Raw genomic sequence first — 27529 nt, forward strand, 5'->3', positions numbered from 1 at the left:
TCTCACGTGAAAGTACTCAACCTTTACTGTCCTTATAGGTAGAATCCTTAACGCTGTCAAACGGCGACCTCTAGGCAAAATAACACCACGCTCGGTATTGCACTTTGTTTACATCTTTTTCTTTTGGTCTGATGTGTGGGGTCGGAGTTGAGTGGGGAGGACAGGGGGCGATCGCTGGCCACACCTCAGGCTCTGTCAAGAGAGGTCCGGAGAAACGTACAGTGTAATAAGTTACCTTAAAGCTTTATATATTATATTATAAATATAGCAGTACAGTAAACCAAAACCTCACAGTATAGTACACTTTCACGTGTACTATTCCTTATTGAATTGACCCACTTTGTAGACTCGTTTGAGTTTTTTTTTTTGTCTTTGACAGACAGCTTGATTGCTCATTCTAATACAGATACATATTACATGATAATACATTATGTGGCCAACCAATGGAAATCACCCTGACAGATTAAGACTGTGCCCGGCGGCAGGTGTGTCTCGATCACATCACACAGAGAGAGATATTATAACAGTTCCATAACCTGAACGTTGACTCTTTATCTCTGGAGACTCGTTCACGTTGACAAACCCGAAGACTTAGCATTTGGAGAAGAGTGGGTTCTGTTTAAGGGTGGACTTTGGCTCTAACTGCAAAACCAGTGCAAAGTTAGTTAGGCACAACTGGATTATAGATAAATTAGCCAAAACACTACGGTTACTATTCCGTGTAAAGGATGTGGCTACATAACGTTCTACTCCAGTACACTGGCGGCCATTCACCTTTGATTCAGGTCCATTATGTCTGTGTGTGTGTCAGGTCCCTTTCTTTCACTCTCTCCCTCCCTCTCTCCCTCTCTCTCTCCTCTCTCTCTCTCATCTCCTCTCTATCTCCTCTCTCTCTCTCTCTCTCTCTCTCTCTCTCTCTCTCTCCTCTCCCTCTCCTCCCTCTCCCTTTCAGTTTACTGATAGCCGTCAATAATCAAATCATGTGCCACTACTCCACTCGTGCACAGAAAGACACACCGACACGACCATGAAAGAGAAACAGAGGAGGAGCGGGAGGTTTAACTCAATTGACGTAGCTGCACATGTCTGCTTTAAGGCACGTGAGTTAGCCGTCTCCACCAGGCGGTAGCCTAGGTGGGGGATGATGCACTTGTTGTGTGTGTGTGTGTGTGTGTGTGTGTGTGTGTGTGTGTGTGTGTGTGTGTGTGTGTGTGTGGTGTGTGTGTGTGTGTGTGTGTGTGTGTGTGTGTGTGTGTGTGTGTGTGTGTGTGTGTGTGTGTGCGTGTGTGCGTGTGTGCGTGCGTGCGTGCGTGCGTGCGTGCGTGCGTGCGTGCGTGCGTGCGTGCGTGCGTGCGTGCGTGCGTGCGTGCGTGCGTGCGTGCGTGCGTGCATGCGTGCGTGTGTGTGTCTCTAACTACAAGGCCATGGTGGATGAAACTGGCCACATAGGCTGACAGCAGGCCGGGGACGTGACCCCCTTTTTACACCTTTTGACCACAGGAGGGCGACACTACACAGGTTCACTGCTCAGAGCCTCCGCGAGTTGTAAAAAGTCGCTTTGTTGTAAAAAACCCGAACCTCTAGTTGTTGCTATGTTAAAAACATTTATGCATTTATTAATGTATTATATATTATATATTCATTCGTCCTAACGTGTTTCTTATCACTCTCCCCATGCTTCCTATCGCCATTTCTATTCTTGCTAACATGCTTCATATGCTTCCTAACATGCTTCATATGCTTCCTAACATGCTTCATATGCTTCCTAACATGCTTCATATGCTTCCTAACATGCTTCCTATACTTCCTATCACTCTTCCTATGTTTTCTAACATGTTTCCTATGTTTCCCTAACACCCTCCCTATGCTTCATATCACCCTTCCAATGCTTCCTAACACCCTCCCTTCATATCACCATTCCTATGCTTCATATCACCCTTCCTGTGCTTCACAATCCATAATCCTTCCTATGTTTCTTAACATCCTTCCTACACTTTCTAACATGCTTCCTATGCAACTATAATTGGAGAGCGGCCAGTGGGTCTGTTTGTCTGTGTGTTTGTGTGTCTGTGTGCTGCCCGGTGGAGATTTGTGCTCTACCGAGCACACTTTCTAGTCAGGAATACTTTGTCTACTTTGCCTAATATCTCAGCCATCCAGTCGCCCCAGACGTTGACTTTTTTTCCAATTCTTTTTTTATTCCCCCCCCCCCCCCCCCCCCCCCTTCCCCCCCGGTCCGTTAATTGCCGTTAGGAAGCTTTCCCGTACCTGGGTGAGCCATGTCAAGCAATTAATACCCTAAAATACGCCTTTTAAGTGAGGCTTTTGGTGTCCACGACACCCTGTGGCGATGAAAAGGCCGGTGTCATCTCACATTAGCCTCGCGCAGGTGCCCTCTCTCCGTGCACATCAGATCATACCCATGCCCAGACGGACCCAGGGAGAGAGAGAGAGGGGGGGAGGTGGGGAGAGAGAGCGAGAGAGAGAGCGAGAGAGAGAGAGAGAGAGAGAGAGAGAGAGAGAGAGAGAGAGAGAGAGAGAGAGAGAGAGAGTGAGAGAGAGAGAGAGAGAGAGAGAGAGAGAGATTGGGGGAGTTGAACATTTCAGGAATGTTGTACCGGGACCATTCCCTGTGGTTGGTGTTTCTGTGTTCCAACCTTAACTTAAGAGCTTATTAGCCGTCTTTGCTCGGTCGTGGAATGCTAGCTAAAACAACTATGGCGTGTGAGAGGTGTTAAGTCATTCAAGGGCTAATAGTGAGCCACTGCCGACTGAACTACTCTGACAACACAACGCTGAGGAGGAGGAGTCTGAACATGGGTTGCGTTAAAAAAAACACCATATCGCTTTTCTAGGGATAACTTTAGAATTTGCGGCCCTTTCTCCTCAGCAGGTGGCATGTTTACATTTCAGGCACCGGCTTAGCGCAACGGTAGAGTGACCTCATCTTATAATTATGTATTTTCGCCCCAAAGTTGCCAAAATAAAGAGTGGCTAGTGGTGCCAATACTAGGGACAACTCGAGTCAAGTCAAAAACGTAATGATGAAATGCACACACACACGTAATAATGACACAGCAATCAACTAGCAGTTGATGAGATGAGCCAAAAGAAGAGAGCCTTCCACAAGAGTCAAATATCATTGCAGCCCCGTACAGCCACACAAATAATAACATAACGCAACAGCAAGGCTAAGACAACATAACACAGTTATTCTAAAACAAGCAAAGATGGCAGAAAGTCGACGGGAAGTGATGTGCTCCAAAACTGGCGAGAACTGAATTTGATATAGTATTGAATTCTCTCGTCGTCAACACCTGCTTCTGTACGGTAGTAGGCCTATTTATAAATGAGGGCAGAGGAATGCTGGTGGAAATGTCTCTCTCTCTCTCACTATCAGATCAACAGGCATGAGAAACTGTTTATCTGATGTGGTGGATTCGCTCCGCGACTATCTGGTCGCTCAATCTCGGCCGAGGGAGGACCTGAATGGACTCGGGGGTTTGGGATTCAGGCGGAGGCTTCCTGGGTGGAAGCTGGGGGCAGGGGACGTCACGATAACAGGGACAAATTCATGGTTTTTATAATAAAAAAAAAAAGTACAAATGTATCTGCTGTTTCTCGTCTCTCACAACACAGCATCGACTCCCTTACATGTACTATGTTCAAGACACTTTATGTAAATAGAAAAAGTAATAAAAAAACATTACTTAATCTTCCTTCCGGTTCCTTTTTTGTTGGGTAGAATGTTTTTTTTTTGTTTTTCACATGCTGCAGTCCTTTGATTGATTGATTGATTGATTGATTGAAAACTTTATTAACAGAATGCAGAATGGGTACAATACAGTACAGCTCAATACACACAATTGTTAAGGGGATGCAGACCAGAGAAAGACTTTCGTCTTGTTTACATCAGGGTCCCCATGAGGGAGCATGAGGGAGTAGTAAAGACAGCTGGAATAGTGGATAGCTATATCAAGGAATAACTTGCGAACTGTCAATGACCTGCTTACAATGGAAGTGGACTATATACTGTGACAAGAGTGTAAAGTCTTTCAGCTTGAGAGGAGAGCACACTGTCACACGTTGTACTCCCACGGCTGTGGCCTCCTCCTCTTGAATATACAATTAGACTCAGGCTGAGCTGATTCATCAATTTAGCAGTGAATAGGGGCCTAGTTGGGGAGGGTTTGATGCATTGATCCAATGAAGTGGGCCAAATAATCGATCTATTAATCTCTACAGGAATTATTCAATAGTCAAATCAATTTGATTAATAATTTTAATTTTTTTTTATAATAATAATATGGCACAGAAAAAAGAATGGAAACATAAAAAAAATATATATTTCTTCCATCATTGAAGAAACATGCCTTGGCATTTATAAACTGCAGCTTGGGGGGAATTGTCAGAGGGGAATTCTTCTTTTTAACTCAGTGGAGTTTATAAATCAGGAGCCGCTGGCTGTGTGAGTGTGGGTGATATGAGGCAAAGAGTGACTCGTGTCCACACGGATATAAAAAAAGAAAAGAAACATTGCGTCCACACAATTGACGCAAAAACGCTCACATGAACTGATTTGATGGCAGGCTGTAGGGATCTCTCTCCATGGTCCTGATTTAATGTTTTCCAAAAGCTCTGTTTTAGCTCTGTTTCACCCATCCATATATATAGGCAAACAGAGTTTTAAAAGAATCTCCACCCTGGAAGGCGTTTTCAAAATTTTCAGTGACCTAAAACTCTGTTTACCATCGTTCTCATGTACGGGAAAAAATACTATGTTTTCAAAAATATCCATATTATGTGTGGACAAGGAGTCTCATTCCCGAATATTTTCCAAAGAGTTCTCTTGGAAGACTTATCTTGGAACCTACTGAGACAGAATCTACGACAAGTTCACTCTGAGTCCCCAACGTGTGGGGAAGATGTCTTAATGACTCAAACTGTCTCAGCTGAGATGCCGCGATGAGGAATTTCACCGCTCTGAAACATGAACGCGTGTCCCTGTCCGAAGCTCCTTATAAGGCAGCCAATAGGGAAGTGTGCAGATGAAATCGCAAAAAGTCAGTGAATTTTTTTTTCTTCAAAAATGGCCAAAATGTACCGCTCTGAGCAGGCCTGCACTGCAGTAATTATTCGTGCAGAATATCTGCACAGGTTGACCAGGGTTAAATAAATAATAAATAACAGCCAATCAAAATAGGCTATTAATGTCATCTAAGCACGGTCTGTGCAGTTAAACGCTTGCCATTGAATGGAGGATTGATTGATTGACAGCCCTTGACATCCAATAATACACGGAGGTTGAATGATTGGCAGCCTTGCAAATCCAATCAGAGATTGCTGCATCGCACAGTCAAAACGGATCCAGCTGCAGGTTCGGAGGATAGGTTTAGCTCGGGCCAATCTCAAGTTTCTCAAGTTTCTTTATTAGTTGTCATACAGAAGTACAGAATACTTTTATACAAAATGTAACAGAAAGAAACATTTTGTATAAAAGTATTCTGTACTTCTGTATGACAACTAATAAAGAAACTTGAGAAACTTGAGATTGGCCCGAGCTAAACCTAACTTCCGAACCTGCAGCTGGACCCGTTTTGCCTGTGTGAAGCATAGCAAGCTAGTAGTTTAGTAAGCTGTGTACAGCTATAACAACACAGGCTAAATTAAACTTTGCGCCAACATTAGGACCGAAGTATAAACCAGCAACTGAGCAACATGAAGAAGTGGACTTATACATCTGGATCAGAAAAAAAGTTGTGGATGAAAAAGTAAGCAGGCTACAGTGTTTGTAAAAGCTTGTATGCTAACAGTAGCTAGCCAGCTTAGCCTACATCACAATGATGATCACCAAGCTGTTACTGTACACACTACACTGTAGGGCTGGGCAATTAATCAAAACAGAATCGCGATATCGATTCATAGACCTATGCAATCTCATTTCTAAGTTATGACGATTTTTCTTTTATTAAAAGAAATTATAATTTTTTTATTTTTATTTTTTTCACTTTTTAAATTATTTTATCTGGGTTGAACATGATTTGTGGAACTCCCTCTGGTGTTGTGGTCATGGTATTCACTGACCTTTGGGAAGTATTTTGACATGCACATGGGTATCTTAGTGGTGTAGTGTATCTTGTAGACCAGGCCCATTGCAAGTTGCTGTACTCTGTCGTCTACTCTAAGCCATCCTAGGTTGTCAAAGTGGGCAGGGCTCTGCGTATTTAGACCACTATCAGTAGGGCACGTGCCCTACTGATGATCAATTTTTTTTTTTTTTTTTTTTCAAATGTTTTTTATTTCCCCTTTTTTAACATGATCAAATGATCATTTAACATGATCAAATAATTATTATAATATTTTTTACTTCACTTTGAAATATTATAGTGAAATATTTTGCAATGTTGTCGCATTTATCTTGTTGAAATCCTCCAACAGGCTCTTTTTTGTAAGTTGACTGGTTTGCACACCAATAATACAGTGCAATAATAGAATAGTAGAATAGATAGTAAAATTATGCAATAGAATGGCCAGAGTAAAATAGTGCTACAGTACAATCAACAGCGGGGTGTATTAGAAGGCTATGGTGAAGAGGTACGTTTTTAGCTTATTTCTGAAAATATTAAGAGATCTAGCTTCCCTAATGTCCATAGGTAGTGTGTTCCATAACTTTGGTGCATAGTTAGCAAAGGCTGCATCCCCGAATTTCTTTAGACTGTGGCTTGGAACCTTCAATAGTAGATGATCGCAATGTTTATACTTTGTATATAAGGAGGAGGACCTTGAAATCAATTCTAAATGTTACCGGAAGCCAGTGTAGGTTATTTACTTGTAACTTTGGGTTTGATCCAAGGAGTAAGTTGCCCCATATTGCTCTGTAACATTTCTCTTTTTGTTATAGGACCGACTAGTAGGATTTCAGTTTTGCCCTCATTTAATTTTAGGAAGTTGTTCGTCATCCATTTGTTTATTGCTAAGAGACAGGTGGAAATGGAGTTTATGCTGTGTGATAATTTGGTTCAGCGGAGATGTACAATTGTGTGTAATCTGCGTAACTATGGAAACATACATTGTGCTTTCTAATGATGTCTCCTCAATGTTCAATGTTCAATGCAATGTTCAATGCAAGTAAAGCACTTTAAACTTTAAGTATGACTAAATGCTTTCTTGACTATATATATAGTAACTGTTCCAAAATGCATAGATTTCTATGTATTTGAGGGGTTTGGGGGGCTAGCTCTTTTTAATATAAATGTCAGATTGTTTTATTTATTTCATAGATTTCTATGCAGTTTGGGGGGCTGGCTCCCCCAAATAATTAAATAACATAACCCTAACCTAACCCTAAAACCGAAATAAAGTTTAAAAGAAATAGTTACAAAATCCACCCATTTTCGCCCACAAACCAGCCAAAACCGGCCAAATTTTTCTCGCGGTCGCGCTAGAAGCTCCCGCTTCATAGTTTTTGGTGCCCTTCTGTGCCCTACTGAAGTGCTGGGTCTAGATACGCCCCTGGGCAGGGGTGAGGTGGGTTTTAGGAGTAAGGTCAAGTTTGTTTTGTGATGTACACGCTCGCGCAGTACTGTATAGCCTACGCGCGTAATGAATGAACGCAGTATAGGCTTATATTATTCTAATCATGACTTGTTTTATTAGGAGAGCAGAAAATATACTGCACTGCCCGCCCCATAGACCGTAGTACAGTCCACCATGCAGCATATAGTGTATTTCAATATCAGTTTAATTGATTAATGATATATTCGAAGGAATGCAGGTTTATAACTATATCAAACAAAGGTCTGTCCCATTGTATACCAATCAACAGGATATATTGCATGTTGACCTGCATTCTTTCAAATGTATAATTAATCATTAAAACAGATATGTAACAAATAAGAAATACAAATTCCACAGAAGGCATTAAATAATTATTATGTTCAATCATTTCACAATAATTGCATAATTGTGTTTGAATAATAATTAAAGTAATTATACATTTGTCCAAAATAGCTGGTTCAGATATGGTTAATCCAGCTGCCCTGTGATCAGATGAATCCATATTATTTATTTTTCCAACATCAAATGCGTAATTTCTTATCGTACAAATATTGTTATATTTATTTTAATTATGATTAAGTAATTAATTCCAAGGAGGCCTGTAGCGTTGACATGAAGGAATCACTATGAGAACACAGTCTGTCAAGTTAATACAATTTTCAATCAGTCAATCAATCATAAGTGTGCTCCTCAGCACTCTTAAATTCTGCTCTCAGCCACGCTCAAATCCGATCACAGGAAAATTTGGGGAATCGCGCTACTAGCGCTAATTTGTCTTAAATTGGCCTGAGAGGACTTTTTTTTTAGTAAATCCGTTCGGGAATGAGACCCAAGGGCTTTGCCATGCTTTCTCTTTGCCTTCTTCCTGCATACGCCTGCATTTACAATATGGACACACAGGCAGGAAATCTGTTTTTAACTTTTATATTATTTAGTACATTATATGATCTATTTATGTCTAAACAGGAAAACACCCAGTTCAGTGTGGTTTCTGCCTGTTTAGACATGCATATCAGATTTAACAATCTAGCTTATTGCTGGTGGTACCCATTGCTTTCAATGAGGACTAAGCAACACTGATAACGATTAAAGCTGCATTATGTAATTTGTGAGGCAAATTAAAGGTTTTTCCATTTGTGTTGTGCACATTTATGCTCTATTAATGAGACTGTAGCAGCATTTTGCGTAGATTCAACAGGTAAATCGGATATCTCCTGTTTTGTAGAGATGATTTCTTAACACTGGTCATGCCCGACCAGAAGGGCTTGTATGGCCAAGTCCAATCTTTCATCGTCGACTAAAGACACACTTCTTCAACCATTATCTGAAAAGAAGATTTTAAAGAAAGTCTAACCCTAACTAACCTTACTGTCATGCACTTGTCCTAATAAACTAACCTACACTGTAGCACACAACACTTTGATGAACATTGTTACTCAGCTGATAGAGTTGTGCTCTTCCTGATGACTTGTCGTACAGGACTTGTAAGTCGCTTTGGATAAAATCGTCAGCTAAATGACTAAATGTTAATGTAAATATAGAATGGCTGTTCACTTCAATGACACATTCAGGAAAGGACTATGCATTTGAATACCAATTTTCTACCTGCTTTACATGTCATTCTAAAAGTTCAATATGTGTTCCTGCCAAGTGGTCTGGTGAGGGGAAAGTACTGAACTAGAATTATAAATCCACCAGACTTCAGGTCTAGACTCACCAGACTTGGATCAGGTCTAGACTCATCAGACTTGGATCAGGTCTAGACTCATGAGACTTGGATCAGGTCTAGACTCATCAGACTTGGATCAGGTCTAGACTCATCAGACTTGGATCAGGTCTAGACTCATCAGACTTGGATCAGGTCTAGACTCATCAGACTTGGATCAGGTCTAGACTCATCAGACTTGGTTCAGGTCTAGACTCATCAGACTTGGATCAGGTCTAGACTCCTGTAGCTGTTGCCTGACTCCTGCTTTACTGGGAAGCACACACACTCCTCCCTCGGTCACAGCAGCTCCTCGTTCAAACGATGGCCTCACAAAGATAGCCGAGCAGCGCGGAACAAATGCCCCCTTTGTCTCACGCACACAAACCGTGTATTATTAGTTCGGGTAAGGTCAAAAGTTGATCTAATGTTCCGCTTAGTTCTCATTAAACAGCTATTGCATAATTTAATTTCCCACAATCAAGTTAAGGGAGAGGGGTGGGGTGGCGGGGTTGAGGGGGGTAATCAATATATCTCCCCAGCGAAAGCTTTTGAACAGCGGTTTGCTAATTTAGCCCACAAATGCACTTTATGTGCACTTTGAAAAAGTCAGAGGAGAATAGGATGTTCTTTCTGATGGTGCAGTGAGGGTCAGGGGTCAGACTGGTGGGAGTGGAAATGTAATTCTTAGTTCTAAGACCTGCTCTATTTGTTATCTGGGGGCGTCAGTGGCTCAGGAGGTATAGCACGGCCATCTGGTAATCAGAAGGTTCCCGGTTTGATTCCAGCTCCTGCCGGCAGCGTGTCGAAGTGTCCTTGAGCAAGACACTTAACCCCTAGCTGCTCCTGATGATGTCACGGCAGCGGTGGCCAGTGGCGGACTGGCCATCGGGACGTTCGGGACGAATCCCGATGGGCCGGAACCAAAGTGGGCTGGTCAAAAAAAAAAAAAAAAAATATACTTTTTTTTTTTTTTTTTTTTTTACTTTTTTTTTGGGCCAGTGTGTGGGCCAGTGTGTGGGCCACTAATGTGGGCCGGTGTGTGGGCCAGTGTGTGGGCCAGTGTGTGGGCCAGTGTGTGAGTCAGTGTGTGGGCCACTAATGTGGGCCAGTGTGTGGGCCGGTGTGTGGGCCAGTGTGTGAGTCGGTGTGTGGGCCACTAATGTGGGCCAGTGTGTGGGCCGGTGTGTGGGCCGGTGTGTGGGCCACTAATGTGGGCCAGTGTGTGGGCCTGTGTGTGGGCCAGTATGTGGGACGGTGTGTGGGCCGGTGTGTGGGCCAGTATGTGGGCCAGTCTGTGGGCCGGTGTGTGGGCCAGTGTGTGAGTCGGTGTGTGGGCCACTAATGTGGGCCAGTGTGTGTGCCGGTGTGGGCCAGTATGTGGGCCGGTGTGTGGGCCGGTGTGTGGGCCAGTATGTGGGCCAGTCTGTGGGCCGGTGTGTGGGCCAGTGTGTGGGCCGGTGTGTGAGTCGGTGTGTGGGCCACTAATGTGGGCCAGTGTGTGTGCCGGTGTGTGGGCCAGTGTGTGGGCCAGTATGTGGGCCGGTGTGGGGGCCGGTGTGTGGGCCAGTGTGTGGGCCAGTGTGTGGGCCGGTGTGTGGGCCGGTGTGTGGGCCAGTATGTGGGCCGGTGTGTGGGCCGGTGTGTGGGCCAGTGTGTGGGCCAGTATGTGGGCCGGTGTGTGGGCCGGTGTGTGGGCCAGTGTGTGGGCCGGTGTGTGGGCCGGTGTGTGGGCCGGTGTGTGGGCCAGTGTGTGGGCCAGTGTGTGGGCCGGTGTAGTGTGTGGGCCGGTGTAGTGTGTGGGCCAGTGTGTGGGCCGTATGTGGGCCGGTGTGTGGGCCATTATGTGGGCCGGTGTGTGGGCCAGTGTGTGGGCCGGCAATAAAACAATAAACAAGTTGCATAAACTAAATCAGATTAAAAATGATCACAGTTCTGGTTTGCCTTAAGATGCAGTTTAAGATGGGTCTTGAACATGGAGTATGTAGGGCACTCTCTAATCACAACTGGTAGGCTATTCCAGTAGTTACCACTTTTAACAGAGAACACAGTTTTTGCAATGGTAGTATACCGAAAAGGCACCTTACAGTCCCCTCTACTGATGGCCCTGGTGGTAATGCCAGTGTCTGCTTTCTGTTGGATGAACTCATTCAATTGGGGAGGGGCAAGTCCATGCAGAACCTTGTACATGAAGCAAGTATATTTGAAAACTTGGAAATTCTCTAAACTTAGCATGTTATGTTTTTCTAAAACATTACAGTGATGAAATGAAATTGGTTTCCTATCAAATACTTTTATGGCTTTTTTGTAGAGTAATTTTATTGGTGTAAGAGTAGTGACATATGAAAGAGACCAGTTGATAAAACAGTACTCGATGTGTGATAAAATCATTGAATGCAGAAACATCCTTGCAGCATTAACTGGCAGGCAGGGCCTGATCTGCCTGAAGTTTTCGATGTTAAACTTGACTGTGTTTGTCACTTTCTTCACATTACTTTTTGAAGGTCAATGTAGAGTCCAATGTGACCCCAAGATACTTGAATTAATGTACAATGTCCAGCTCCGCCTCTCCCAGAAACACATTAGAGTGAGTGACCTCTACTGGTGACTTTGTGAACATCATACACACTGTTTTCTTGGTGTTAAGTGAAAGACATGCTTTTGTTAGCCAGTCTTGAATGAGACATGAGACATCAGTGAATGAGATTCACGTTTCCTCCCAACCGCGAGTAGGCCTAGAAGCGCAGAAATGGAGAATGCAAAAAAAGAAAGGGTGGAGCTGAAAAAGCTAGAATTGCTAGTAAAAGACGCAGAACAATGTTCTAAAATTACAGACATGTTTAGTAGAGGAAGGGCTGGCGTTAGAGTAGCTGCTGCTGCTAATGATGATGAAGTTCAAGTGGAAGGAACCAACAGTAACATGACAGGTGCGTGCAGTAGCCTAGTGCATATTCTACTGTTGGTGTGTGCCGGTTCATGAGGGCTAGCTAGCCTATACTAGTTCTTGCAGTGATTTCAGTCATTCTATTACAAGACAATGTGCTTTCCGTATTCCTGATTCCTTACAGCACGTGGACGTAAATAGTCGTGACTCGTGACGTTTTTTCTCTGACTAAAAGTTTAGTTAGCAATGTTAGGACTAGTGCCCACCACAGCATCAGAAGCTAAAGTGCTAACCTAGAGAACCAATCAGAACCTAGGACGGGCTGCAAATTAATTGGCTACTAATATTATAATAGTAAATACTCAAATAAAATACTATATGTTCCCTTTCAAATTTTCATGTTGATATAATATTGGTAATCTAATTGATTGAATTGATTAGTTGCCATTTTACATGCTTAAATAAGATGTACCTTAGAATTCCCAACAGTTAGCCATGTTCTCGATTAGTCTCATCTACATGTTTGTAGATAACCACAGCTAACTAGCTTAAGCTAACAACTAGGTCAACTACTACCCCGTAGTTAAACAAATGTGATTGCATATAACAGCTAACTGCTACAGCTAAGTTGGTAGTTAGCCTATTCCATTAATGTTGAATGTATTTATGAAGGTTGTTGATGGTGGTTGGCGCTGAACGGACATGATTCCGTCAGTCTGCCACAGGGAAGCTGTGTTTGCTGATGCTGCTCACGACCACCAGTAGCGTATGACTGTGTGAGTGTGAATGCTTGATGGTTTCTGTGAAGCGCTTTGTGAAACAATGCTGATATACAGTTAAGAATGAGTAATTCGCTTTTGGTTTTTAAGAAAATGGTTTGTAAAGCTATTTTTGAAAACTACAAGGGTGAATAATACTGTTTTTTTTTGCTATTTTCTTTTAGAATACTGTTTTGGAGTCTTAATTTTTTAAATTTTTGTTAAGAATATAGGACAGGCATAGGCTATATAAGCATTGCTTCAGTCTGTACCTTCTCAGTCACTGTAAAATCAAATATTGTTAAATGATGGTGTATATTGTATTGTGTGAGATGATGACTGAATAAACTACTACTACTACTACTACTACTACTACTACTACTACTACTACTACTACTACTACTACTACTACTACTACTACTACTACTACTACTACTTTGGGTGTTTTCAAAAGGCTGAAAAACGCTGTATGAATTCAAGCCATTATTATTGATTGCTGATGTTCTTCTTATGCAGTTGACTCTGAGGAAAGAGAGAGCGCCCAGTCCAGCACAGCTGACCCTGAGGGGAGAGAGAGTGCCCAGTCCAGCACAGCTGACCCTGAGGGGAGAGAGAGAGCCCAGTCCAGACAGACAGACAGACACACAGAGAGAGAGAGACAGAGAGAGAGACACAGAGAGAGAGACACAGAGAGAGACACAGACACAGAGAGAGACACACACAGAGAGAGAGAGAGAGAGAGAGAGAGAGAGAGAGAGAGAGAGAGAGAGAGAGAGAGAGAGAGAGAGAGAGAGAGAGAGAGAGAGAGAGAGAGAGAGAGAGAGAGAGAGAGAGAGAGAGAGAGAGAGAGAGAGAGAGAGAGAGAGAGAGAGAAAACAAGCTCTTGGAATGGGTGTCTGGGAGGAAGTGGGGGGTCTTTCGATGTTGATTAAACGGCAAGCAACTAATGTCATGAGTGCCAAATTAAAGGACAATAAATCCAATCTAACTGAAATTGTGTAGCACAGACCTTTTCTATGGATCAAAACCTCAATATTATTATGGTGTAGTTAATACTTCATGTATCCTTAATCCCTAGGCTAATGAGGCACTAAGATGTTAGTAAAAAAAAAAAAACATATGCCAATGACAGGAAGTAACGGTATATGTATGTGTGTGTCTCTGTGTGTGTGTGTGTGTGTGTGTGCACTGTGCACTGTGCATGAGTGCACATCTAGGGGCGGTGTGTAGATTTGGTCTCCCTGATGTTGACTCCTTAGCCACAGCCTTGGGTTGTTTAATACTGGACAAGTGTTTCATAACGGCCGTTGTGTGGGCCGGTTTCGGGGCCGGTGCGTGGGCCGGTGTGTGGGCTGGTGCGTCTGAATGTCCCGGGCTGAATTTGTGTCCCAGTCCGCCACTGGCGGTGGCTGAGCCCAAGAGCAGAATACACAGGGAGAGAGAGAATGGAGCGGTTAAGGATATTTATTCCACAGGTAACAGGCGTCAATAGTACAGAGAAATGTGCAGAGTGTGGTACAGGAGCGCTCGTCGTTCTCCGCGGGAACGTCCGGGCGGGCGGTGTCTCGATAGACAGCGTAGGCCGGCAGCGGGTTTCCTGGGCACAGGGAGAACAAAGGTTAGAGAAGGGTCGGCAGTACTTAGAAGAGCAGCAAGGTAGGATACGTCCTCGTACCTAGGATGACTAGATGACACTCCGACGAAGGACGACAGGATCCGTGGGGTGATATAGGGGCTGCTGATGAGGGAATCCCTCACAGCCGCGCTGATTGATGCCCGTCTGGCAGCGTGGGAATGCTGCAGCAGGAAGCTGCCCATATATGGGCGCGGCAGGATGGGGGCAGAGGAAGGCCCGGGCCTTGATTATGACAGATGATACGTTTGGCACCTTGCGTGGTTGCCTCTGCCGTCGGTGGGCACAAGTTGGAAAGCGCTTTGGATAAGTGCTATAAGTGCTTAAAAGTGCTATATAAATGCAGTCCATTTATCTCTCTTAGATGATCAACAAGGAAGATGACTGATAAGACGTGGATAGAAATCAAACGTTCATACTTGATGGTCCTCTAGTTCAATGACGCCATCAGCCACGAAACCCCGTTCAAAACACACTGTATGATTTAAATTGAGACGTGAATTTTACATGGATTTTACGAGACCTGAATTGTATTGACATTTTTATACAAATTTAAATTAAATTAAAAGTAAATACATACTTCACATATGGTACAGTGTGGTGCTGACACGTCAGTGAACTCTCTGTTCTAAGCAGAGACGTAGTCAAAACACTGGAGGCCGGTCGTGGTCCGAGGGTCAGTTCCTCTTGGCCTTGATGAAAGACACAAAGGAAATGGAAAAACACTGAACCACACAGAAAGTCTTCTGCGGGGGGGGGGGGATTATTGTGTGTCGTTTGTGACTGTCGGCCACAGTTTTTTCTCCAATAACGGCAGAGTAGTGTTTAAACAGTGAGCTAAGGAATTTCTATCAGTGATAATCCACTGCAACATTACAAGAGATGGAGGCTATAGGACCGCTCCCTTAAACTTCCCGGGCACAAACTTGGTACACTTAGAGTTTGGGGGTATATGCACCCATCAGCTGAATTACCAGTGAAATACGGTATGTAATGGTTCTATGTATCATGTACAGTACTATGCCTACTTCCACTACACCTCTGCTCACCACTAGCTTTTATCAGTGTTTATTTTTATTACTCAGATGGACGGATCAGATCTGTGGTCAGAGAGTGCTGCAACTGTAACAGTTTCCTTTCCATTGTTCACGTTTCAAGTTTCTTGAGCTATTATACAGTAGCATTCTCCTATGCAGATACTTGGACAATGTTCCACTGTCAAACATCTGTACTGTCTAAAGTTATCTAAACTAACCAGTGCTACCTTTACTCATATTAATTCCCCTTAGCATATTGAATACATTATATTATTATTGTTATTATATATTTTTTTAAAGTTAAATAATTAAATGTCATGGCATCTGTGCACAGCCTTGTTTATTCACTGTGTCCATGGAAATGATGATGAACACAGCCATAAAGGTATGGGTTCCTTATGCAGAAAAGAGTCAGTTTACTTTTCTGATCACTGCGTACCTCATAAATGTTGAGACAAGCTTAATTTCTCGTTATTAGTGATATTCCGTCTACACCCAATTCAACATTATAGCCGCATTTTCTTTCAAACTAATTTGGTCGCAGGTGTCCCGATTTGGTATAACTTTTTGCTCTCTTGGACAGAGGTGTTTAGCAGGCTGTGACGTACAGGTGTAGAGACGGAGGTGTTTAGCAGGCTGTGACGTACAGGTGTAGAGACGGAGGTGTTTAGCAGGCTGTGATGTACAGGTGTAGAGACAGTGTTTAGCAGGCTGTGACGTACAGGTGTAGAGACAGAGGTGTTTAGCAGGCTGTGACGTACAGGTGTAGAGACAGGTGTTTAGCAGGCTGTGACGTACAGGTGTAGAGACAGGTGTTTAGCAGGCTGTGATGTACAGGTGTAGAGACAGAGGTGTTTAGCAGGCTGTGACGTACAGGTGTAGAGACAGAGGTGTTTAGCAGGCTGTGACGTACAGGTGTAGAGACAGGTGTTTAGCAGGCTGTGACGTACAGGTGTAGAGACAGGTGTTTAGCAGGCTGTGACGTACAGGTGTAGAGACAGTGTTTAGCAGGCTGTGACGTACAGGTGTAGAGACAGAGGTGTTTAGCAGACTGTGATGTACAGGTGTAGAGACAGAGGTGTTTAGCAGGCTGTGACGTACAGGTGTAGAGACAGGTGTTTAGCAGGCTGTGACGTACAGGTGTAGAGACAGTGTTTAGCAGGCTGTGACGTACAGGTGTAGAGACAGAGGTGTTTAGCAGACTGTGACGTACAGGTGTAGAGACAGTGTTTAGCAGGCCGTGATGTACAGGTGTAGAGACGGAGGTGTTTAGCAGACTGTGATGTACAGGTGTAGAGACAGAGGTGTTTAGCAGGCTGTGACGTACAGGTGTAGAGACAGCTCTGCATATAGGAGTGTGCTATTATTATTATATTATATCATTATTATTATTATTATTATTATTATTATTATTATTATTATTATTATTATTATTATTATTATTATTATTATTATTATTATTATTATTATTATTATTATTATTATTATTATTATTATTATTATTATTATTATTATTATTATTATTATTATTATTATTATTATTATTATTATTATTATTATTATTATTATTATTATTATTATTATTATTATTATTATTATTATTATTATTATTATTATTATTATTATTATTATTATTATTATTATTATTATTATTATTATTATTATTATTATTATTATTATTATTATTATTATTATTATTATTATTATTATTATTATTATAGGTTACTCTAGTTACCCATCAGACCTGGACGCTTGGAGCCCTGAAGATCGACAGATAGCAGGCTATGTTGAGTGCCACACACATTAGTTAACACTATGAACCCACCTGTATCTGTAGCAATACGACCACCACTAGGGCTCTTAGGCAATTCAACAATCAGTAAGTTTGGACTCAGTCGACCAATACTTTTTTCCTATGCTGTATGAAATATTCAATGAAAAATGACAACGTCTCTCTCTCTGCGTGGTTGCATACAGGAAACACAATTCTACAGATGTGTCGATTGAATCAACTAATGGATGAGTCTGTTGAGATCAGAGGCTCTGTGTAGGATTGTTAGTAACTGTCTAACTGTACATATGGCTGTTTACACTAGTAACTGTTTACCTGCATATATAATCGTCTCCACCAGTGACTGCCTAGTTGCATATATATCTGTTCCCACTAGAGGGCGCTCTAGGCGGAGCCACCCAGGTACACCACCTTGTGGCGAGTATAAAAGCAAAGGTATACTCCCATTTCGTTCTCTCCCCCAATGTCTCTCAGTGAGAGAAGAACATATGTTACTGATGCTCTTTCCATGTGAATAAAAAGAAACCACGCCAGTTCAGGCTCAAGATAGAAACCATGCCTCTTGACCACATTATTGTCGCCCTATAGCCGAATTCTGTTAACAGAGTTGACAACATCTATTTACTGTCTTTCTGAGGTTTTAGCAGGCTCCATTTGAAAGCTATAGGAAGAAAATTGAGCGTTATCTGCAACTAGAGATCTGGAGGATTTCGTGGATACCAGCCATTCTATGCTAGAGCCGATTGGGGAAAGGAGGAATTGTGTGATTCAACGGGTGAGCCTACAATCCTACATGGTCCCCCTTATTTAAAAAAGATCAGACCTATAGTCTGGAGCGTCACCGGAGTGTCCTATATAGTCAGTCTCTCCCCTCTTCAGTGCATCCTCCCTCTCAATCAGCTTCTGTGTAATGCTGCATGCAAACCACAAGTGATTTGTTTGCATGCACCCCAAGTCCCATCCACAGTACATAATATGCCGTATCAACTGCTAAACGATTTGAATGATGGAAGTCCAAGAATCCTTGACGAGTGAGAATATGGGATCTGCCTCCCCCTCCTCCCTGTATGAAGAAGTTCATCTTTTTATTCTGACTAAAACCAACGCCCTGCTTCACACACATCCAGCTACACACACACACACACACACACACACACACGCACACACACACACACACACACACACACACACACACACACACACACACACACACACACACACACACACACACACACACACACACACACACACACACACACACACACACACACACACACACCTGCTTTTTTCAGGCTTGAAAGGGCCTCAGTTTAGTGGGCTGTCTTACACTCAATCATGTGCATAATTTTAATAGGACTTCATAGTTACAGACTGAGCCCACCGGGAGCTTCTTTCCACTGTCTGCCAAAAACGGAGAGATCAAAGTTGTCTGCCGTCGTGTTAACTGTCTGACATCATTCAGAGGAACCGGCCTGTCCCGTTCTGGCTCAGTGGTCAGTGAGGGTCAAGGATGAGGCTCTCTCCTTTCAGGACCACAAAGCACCAAACAGCAGATTATTACACACAATCCCACCCGCTCTGTAGCACCGGGCGGCTTTGTTGCCCATGGGGGGGGGGAAGTCGCCCCTTGATCTCTCCTGGGCGATCTGATTGGCCACTGACGTTTCTGGTCATGTGACATGTGCACCAATCGTGTGACGGCAAGTTCTTTCGACGGTTAAGCTTAGGCACTCTTTCGAAGTTGGTTAAGGTTAGAGTTTGTCTTAGAGCAGGGCGATAGAACGCCAGCCCTGATTCCAAACTCTAACCTTAACCAACTTCGAAAGAGTCGCCTAAGCTTAACCAGTGATAAACTAGGCGTTAGGTCGTTTGCAGGCTGTTCGACGCGGAAATGGGCAAAGACACAGCTCGTCACGCGATTGGGCGCACATGTCACATGACCAGAAACGTCAGTGGCCAATCAGATCGCAAACATGCAAACATGGGTTAGGATAAGAATAGACGCCTCCTGGGCTAAGGATCGAAATCCTGCCGCCTTTTCCTCATATTAAAAGTGGTATTTTAGTTTGCCGTACAGTATGTAGAACGAGGTTGAAACCTTGCAATGGTAGTCCCTTGGTGTAAGCTCACTCCTAAATTAAAAACCAACTATCTCGCCCACCTGAACTGGATAGTTTTCAGGTGGCGGAATGGACAAGACCGTAAAGCATTACATCACGCGCAGGAGTGGGTTGTGAGAATTAGACCATGCCTAGGGGTGGTCGTTAGACCAACTTAACCAGTTGGAAACAAGGCGGATAGTAATACAATTTGCAATTAATCAATCAATCAATCAATCAATTTGCGCGATTTTTATTTTGTTCCACAATGACTCATGACCCATCAATTACATCATCCAACATTGTTTAAGCAACTAAGACATTCGCCGTGACAGAATCGTTTTTCATTTAGTCTTTATGACCCTATTGATCCATATCCTTTCCTTACTGTCCGGCTTCTAAAAACTTGCATGGCGGAGTGATAGTAATGCGGTTGTGGGCAGGTCCTAGGACCAAGAGTGTGGGGTTGTTACAAATACCCACGTGTAAGTTGACTGTATCAGCCAATCAGAATCGAGAAATTTGCATGCTGTTGGAGCACAGGTCCCGATCGCAAAGAGAGTTCCGGGGCAGTAGCTGCCTACAGAATATTTAAGCTCCACCAGCATTCTTCCTCATTACATATCTATTACATTTTCCTTCATAATGTTGAAATTAATGCTGTCATATTTAATGAAACCTTGGTCAAACACAGTCAGCCACTCTGCCACCAAGTGGCAGTTCACAGGCATGGCACTCTTCTATGATACTCTGGGGCGAATTCACAAAGAATGGATTGCGCGCCCGCTAATAGCACCCTTAACTGTGTGTGTTTTGCGCCCGCTATTTGCTCCGTCTTAAGGACCTATTCACTAAAGCAGCTGTTCTCAAACTACGGGTCTCGACCCAAAGTGGGGTCGCGGGTAGGTGACAGTGGGGTCGCGCATTGGCAAAAAAAATAAAGTAGCTCCGATTGAGTTTTCCACCCGGCAGCTGTGTGTATTTGCCATGTCTTGCCCCTTCATCAACGGAGGCCGACACACAGTGTTTCCAATACACATCTCACTACATCCTGCGCATGTATAATCACGGGAGGGGGCCGGGGGTGTGCTCTTTTGTGTGTAACCTGGACTCGCAATGGATAGGTTTGTTGTCAGAAGCGGTGCCGGTTGGTCGCGATGAAATGGGCTCTGCACATAACCGGTGGCTATCTCGAGGCAGAGTATTAAATCGCCTTTTTTAACTCAGAGAAGAAGCGCAGATTTTCCTTGCAGACAAAAAAAACAAAGAGAAATGTGCTGATAATGAGCTGGATTACGAAACTCCGTTAGTGACACTCCAGGTTAATCAGCGGAGATTTTGGGGTAATTTGTCCTTCGTGTGACGAGCTACTGAAAGTCAAGTTCACTCGACAGGCCCTCGCAAAGTTCTGGATATCAGTCCGGAACGAGTACCCAGTGTTGTGTAATGCTGCGCTGAGAAAGCTTGTCCCCTTCTCATCAATACACCTCTGTGAGGCCGGATTTTCAGAGTAGCAGCGGATCTCCGCCAAAGCGCACGTGAGCGAGACCCGTTGTAGGACCTGGTGTAGGACCCCCGACTGGGGTCCTTCCGGCAGTGGGATCCGGTGTCGCTCTCCGGGCAGACGACACCCCGGTGACGTGGGACCGAAGGTAGTCCCAGAGCGAGGGATCGTTTCCAGGAACCTCCTCGGGAGGAGGAGACCCTGACCAGGGCGGTGAAGGGGACCTGTAGTCTCGGGAACCCCGTCTCCCCCTGGGGCTGTGGCGTCGGGATCCGCGTCCCTTCCCGGAAGTTCCCCTGCGGACCAGGCGACTTCCCTCCCAAGGGTCTGGAACAGGAGCGGCAACGGGGATGGCACCCAGAGTCATCCGCGCCGCTGGGTTTGGCAACTCCGTCTATCCTCCTATCTGCTGGGTTGTGGTGTGGTCGCGTCATTCTGTTACGATTAGGCATGATAATAGTGGACAGAGAAGAACGGGTGTTCAGACATTTACAGTACAGAGATCGTAACAGAAAATATATACATACGAGGGGGAGGAGACTGTACATTGTGGTTGTGGGGGTACTAGAGACATGACCATTTGTACAGTCTCCTGAACACGTAGAGATAAACCCTGAGTCGATCGGACCTTCCTACGCTGAGCTATATGGTCACTTTCGTGCACCTACTGTACTGGGTAGTCAGTTAGTCTGGCCTCATTGTTGTGCATAAGTTACCATATAGCTCAGCGTAGGAATGTCGACGATGGCAGGAGACTTATTTTGCGAAAACTCAGTTTTCAATTTCCACAATTTTTAAGCTACAAAACCAAACTGTCTATAATATCAAAACACAATCTAGGGATGTATAGGAATAAAAAATAATCACATCTAGAATTTGCCCACCTAGATGGTACCAAATCGTTTGTCATGTCATCCCAAAATAAATTAGTTTGAGCACGACCTGTCCATGGTGCTCGTGGTCCATCTTTAGACCGAAGTTAGGCACTGTGCCAGTGAAAATATTGTCTCATTTAGGAATATTTTTTGAGTGAGAAAGTTGTATTTAATGTTTAGTTTAGGGCTGTACCGAATGTAATTTTTTAACATTCGAAGCTTCGATTGAAGTATTCGATTGAATGTCTATACAAAAAATGTACTTCAAAAAATATATATCTTTTTTTTTTCTCAAACTAAATCCTCAATTTGAATAAAGTGATTAATCTGATTAAATTATTCTTTTTCTTTTATTAAATCAACTTTATTTAATGAATATAACTCATCAGTTTCGTCAACATAAATAATCCAATAAGGGCACGGTTGGTATGAAAGTGATGGTGACGTCTTATAGTATAATATTATAATATTAGTGTAGCCTAATCTTTAACTGCAACTGTGAAGAAAACCCCCATTGGTTTACAGATTGAATAGACACAAAATATATATAGTTTTTTTTAATAAAAAATAAAAAATAAAAAAATGTAATGTTGATTTAGAATTCGAATGTGAACATTATGATCGAAGCTTCGAACAATTCGGTACAGCCCTAGTTTAGTTAAGATAATAGAACCTGCATTATCATATACTCCAGAATAAACTGTTCACTGTGTTTCCAGCGTCTACTCCTCATGGACCTGACTATTATTTTGGAACATATGAGTGTGCGGGTTCTATTCTCTTTATTGTGATTATTACCTAACCCATGCAGCACCAAAGGAGTGATGTGCTCTGGGGCTAATATAACATTGCCCCACCGCTACGATCCAGGCATCTAAACCGGCTTTTTAAGATGCCAAATGTGCGCTAGATCAAATGTGAGCCCGATTGTACGCCGCCTCTCCAACGTTGGCAGGATTACGCACGGCAAGTTGACCCAGGGAATTTGGCAACCACATATGTTATTATATTACTGGCGTTGCACACTGATGTTGGTGTTGATTGAATATGTTTGCTTCCTATTTTTGCTTGGATACAAGGATTGCAGTTCAAAGTGCTTTATTTAATGAATACATAATAAAACAAGCAGCAAGAGCAATGCATAACACAAATACAAATGGCAGCATGATACAAAATCAAAATCTCGTTACAAAATCAAAATCTCGTTACAAAATCAATCATTCAATAGCGCCGACAACATTGGGGAAGCCGACAACGTTAAATAACTATATTTAAATAATAAATAAGATTGCATGGGATCTCAGGGTGGCTGGCTCAATATCATCCTCGATTTCAGTAGATCAAGAATTGGAGTAGATCAAGAATTGCTTGAGCTGGCAACCAGTGTCTCCAGATGATTTCGGTCTCGCCTATAAATCAAAAAGTGATATTCTCATTAGAAATATTCTTTCACGAGCACGCCTGGCATTATGATGCCTTCGCCTGGCAACAATTACTGCTGCCATGATGACCTGAGACGCTGGCAATGACACCCCTTTATAAATGTGCTTAGTTACCACCAAATGTCTCAAGACGTAAATAGCGTTGCTTTAACTGCACGTGGCAATTAGCGCCGATCTTTGTGAATTGTGTTCTCGGATCATTTGCATAGAGGGGCACATGTTCCACCCATATTACATCATTTAAATACCCGCAAATACCACCGATGCACCGAGATGCAATGCTGATGGAAACGCAATTACCACCACGTTTGGGGTTTGCTCTCCTCAGGGTGCAAACCTCTAGCTTTACCTGGTGGGTAATTGCCCTGTCTACCTGTCCTAATTACACTCATTTGTACCTGGTGGGTGGGTTTTTGTAGATACAGTACTGAATTGTGCCAACCGGACACATGCAATTTTAAATATGAATATAGAATATCAGGCCTATAAATTACCTTATTATGGCCAAGTCATACATCTATGGATCGGGCCAAATCCTCTTTCCAATGGCAGAGTTCAATCTGGATTTAGTACCACCAGCCACCCGTAACAGGGCAGCAACAAGTTACTTTTTTGTAGACGTTGTTTTCTAGACATTTCTAGTTTTCTTTATAGACGTTCACAGAAAGGTAAAGAAACAAACTACGTTCTATTTTATGGCAATAGCGTTCAGGTTTGTTCGACCCGTGAGACATAAATCACGAAAAATAGCGTTCAAAGATCATTTCTAAGTTTGATAGGGGCTGGCGTGAGCTGGATAGTGTAGTTTCATTAAATTTGAAAGTCCATCGAAAGCCCTGGGTCTCTTCTTTCATAGGACTACAAACACATCTGACGGCGCAATTTCCTCACATCAATATCCGCCGGTTTCCGACTCAAGTGTTAGGGATAGTGTTGTCGGAGGACCCAATTGCAGAACAGAATGAGGAGAGAATAGGCAGATAGGCAGACGAGACGTGGAGCCAAGGGTGAATTGTAACAAAAAGGTCTTTACTTCAAAAATGGGCAGTAGCAACAAACAAAGGATTCTCCAAGGGCAAGAACAAAAACTCAGCAAGGCTGGCAGGAAAAGGATTGCAAAAACGAACCACAAAATAAACACTAACCAAAAACGATACAGTGACGTGAAAACAAAGATGAGCAGCAACAAAACATGGAACACTAGAATACACTTATTATTAAACTGGAGCACGACAGAATCAGGAACAGTGGACAACAACAATAACAAACGCAAGCATCAACCAAGGAACCGAAATAATGAACCCACAACAAGGGTAGGGAACACACACCAGATATAGGGGAAACAATTAACACTAGAGAGACAGCAGGGCAATTAGCAAAACGAGACAACCAGGAAGGAAACACACAAGAAATAACTGAACACTAGACAGAGTAACATAACAACCATACAACTACACAAGGAACTAATAAACAAGGAACATAACAATTAACAGGGGAACAAGAGACAAAGTAGCAGGGGAAGGGCACAGAGAGACATGTAGACATTAAAGATTCACCAGTGCACCAGGAGGGTATGCATGAGGGAGATAAGGGGAAGTTCGGATGAATGTCCAGCAGGGGGAGGTACAGAGTGAGGAGCATAGTTCATGAGTGGAGGACTATTGTTCATGGGTGGAGGTGGGGAGGAGGGAGCAGCAGGCGAAGCCTGGCCAGGAAATGAAGAACCCTTACACTGAGATTTGTATAAACTCATATTTCGCTAATAACACTTAAAATCATTGGTAAACAAACGTAGTGATGGAAATATACACTGCTGTTTTGATAGGGTTAGGGTCTTTACTCTTGGGCCTTGGCTACATTTGGAGAAAAAAATGCTACATTAATTAATATGGTATTAATCTATTTATGATGTGAAATACATCTTGGCCCAGTACCGGGCCCGTCAGGCTTAAGGGGTTTTAATCTAAGTGTCATATATCACACAAAACTACTCGACTGTCTATAACACTCTGACTTACCATCTCTAGATAATGCATTTAGAAAATATTGTTCCTCTGAAAACTTAAAACGGACATACTGTACATGGTTTGTGTGAGGTATTAGTAGCCTAAACGAGACTGGTCAGAGGAGGCTCGCAGGGAGAGTATTCTTGACAATTGTGTTGACTGCCATGTTATAACTGTTGAGAATTTCATACCATTTATACCCATTCATTCCCATTTTAAAAGGGCCTCATTGTCACTAAGGTCATTAAACCTCCTCAACCCATAAAGGACTACGTACAAGTACAATTAAAGCCACAATCCGGAACAAGACATGGTATCCCAGGCACTCAAAAAAAGTATTGCAGGAAGAAAGATTAATATTTTTTTTTTTACTGTAAGCTGTTTTATTTTGTATTATTATGATTTTTTAACACTCTCAATGTGGAGTATTTTCACATACATTCTTGGATAATTTGATCTGTAGATGGAAAGTAAGGTTTTTGGAACTTTATCAATGTATTATATATTTTATAATTCAAAATATAGGTCTGTTTTACTCAACATAAACAAACGTACTGCCACAAAATACAGCAGATACAATTACAAACTCATATTATTTACTTGTGGTCTAAGTGTTTAAGTTCATGTTTATTTTGATCTCCATTAGCCACAGCAGTGCTGTGGCTATTCTTCCTGGGGTCCATAACACGTAAAATATGGTTACATACTTTATACACTCACAACATTCACATGGCATACAGACAATTAAAACAACAATAAATACTCCTTATCAAATTCATAATACAATACAACAATACATACTCCTAATCAATTCATAATACAATACAACAATACCTACTCATAATGAATTCATAATACAATACTATTTAGCTTTTACATACATTATCTATGTTCATATCAACCAATTATACAATCTTCTAATAATCAGACACATACCTTTTCATATACATATATCCCTATCTCTTTATCAGACACATACATTTTCATTTATGTACACACTATTAGGAAATGTCCATTTCTTTGGTCAATGTTGTTTTACCAAGATTCTGAACTGACATTTACTATTTTCATGTCTGGGAAGAGAGTTCCATTCCTGCATACCACGGAACATGACAGTTTGTTTCATTGCATTCTACCTCACTTTTGGAAGTGTAAAACCTTGTGCAGAAGCATGTCTGGTGGAATGGTTGTGGCTGTCAAGACTTATAGATAAATTGTTATATAAAATTGAGGGGATCTTTGTAACAAGAATATTCCTAGTGAATACAAGGAGTGAGCAGAGTAACTTATGTTTGACAAGTAACCAAGTTAAACAACTGTGCATCACTGCGACATTAGTTCTGTACTCACAGCTATAAGCGCTATACGTGCTGCTTTGTTTTGTACCATTTGCAATTTTTTTCAGTTTATTCAAGTCAAGTCAAGAGTTTTATTTGTCACGGCATACAAGCATACAGTGAAATGTGGGAGGTCATGCCCGCAGCAATTGTGCAATAATACAAGTAATAAGAATAAGACATTTGTGCAATAATACAAGTAATAGGAATAAGACATAACAGGTATAATGTACATAAAGTTTACAAAAAACATGGTAAAAGACATGCTAAGGTCCAGTGATAGTGCAATACAATGTTAGCTATGGATGAGGCACTGGGTCTTATGTACACTACTATACAATACTATACTATACAATCTACAGTTATACTATATATCCTTATGCTATCTTGCTATATCCATCTACACAAGAACCACTCCCGTTCTTGTATAGTATTATTTATTATTTATATAAAAAAAATTATATGTGGTCGTCACATTCGACCATACTGCAGGACAATAGTCAAGATTTGACAAAACCAGAGCTTGTTGTAGTAGCTGTTGTATCAAGACCTCAGTCCAATCAACTAAGAGAATGAAAATGTATCTCCGTTCCTATTCCCTGTTTGTTTATGTTTGGTTCACTGATCACCTTTTAATTAAAGTAAAACTAAATTTGAAATAAACCTTTCACAACAACCTTGCCAGTATAATATTTGTTCCTCTCCCGTATGCCCATCTGTTACACCCATGTCGCAGTTCAGGAGAGGAATATAGTAGCTTACTTCACAAACATCTCAGCTCCTTTCATTGACCCAGGTAGATTCAGAGAAACCAGTTGCATACTTCACCCAATCTAATCTAAAGGGACTGGACATGTAAGGGCACACGTTACAGGGGCTCGACTATGTATGTGTGTGTGT

This window comes from Notolepis coatsorum (genome assembly GCF_963971535.1).
Source record: "Notolepis coatsorum genome assembly, chromosome: 15".
Taxonomy (NCBI): domain Eukaryota; kingdom Metazoa; phylum Chordata; class Actinopteri; order Aulopiformes; family Paralepididae; genus Notolepis; species Notolepis coatsorum.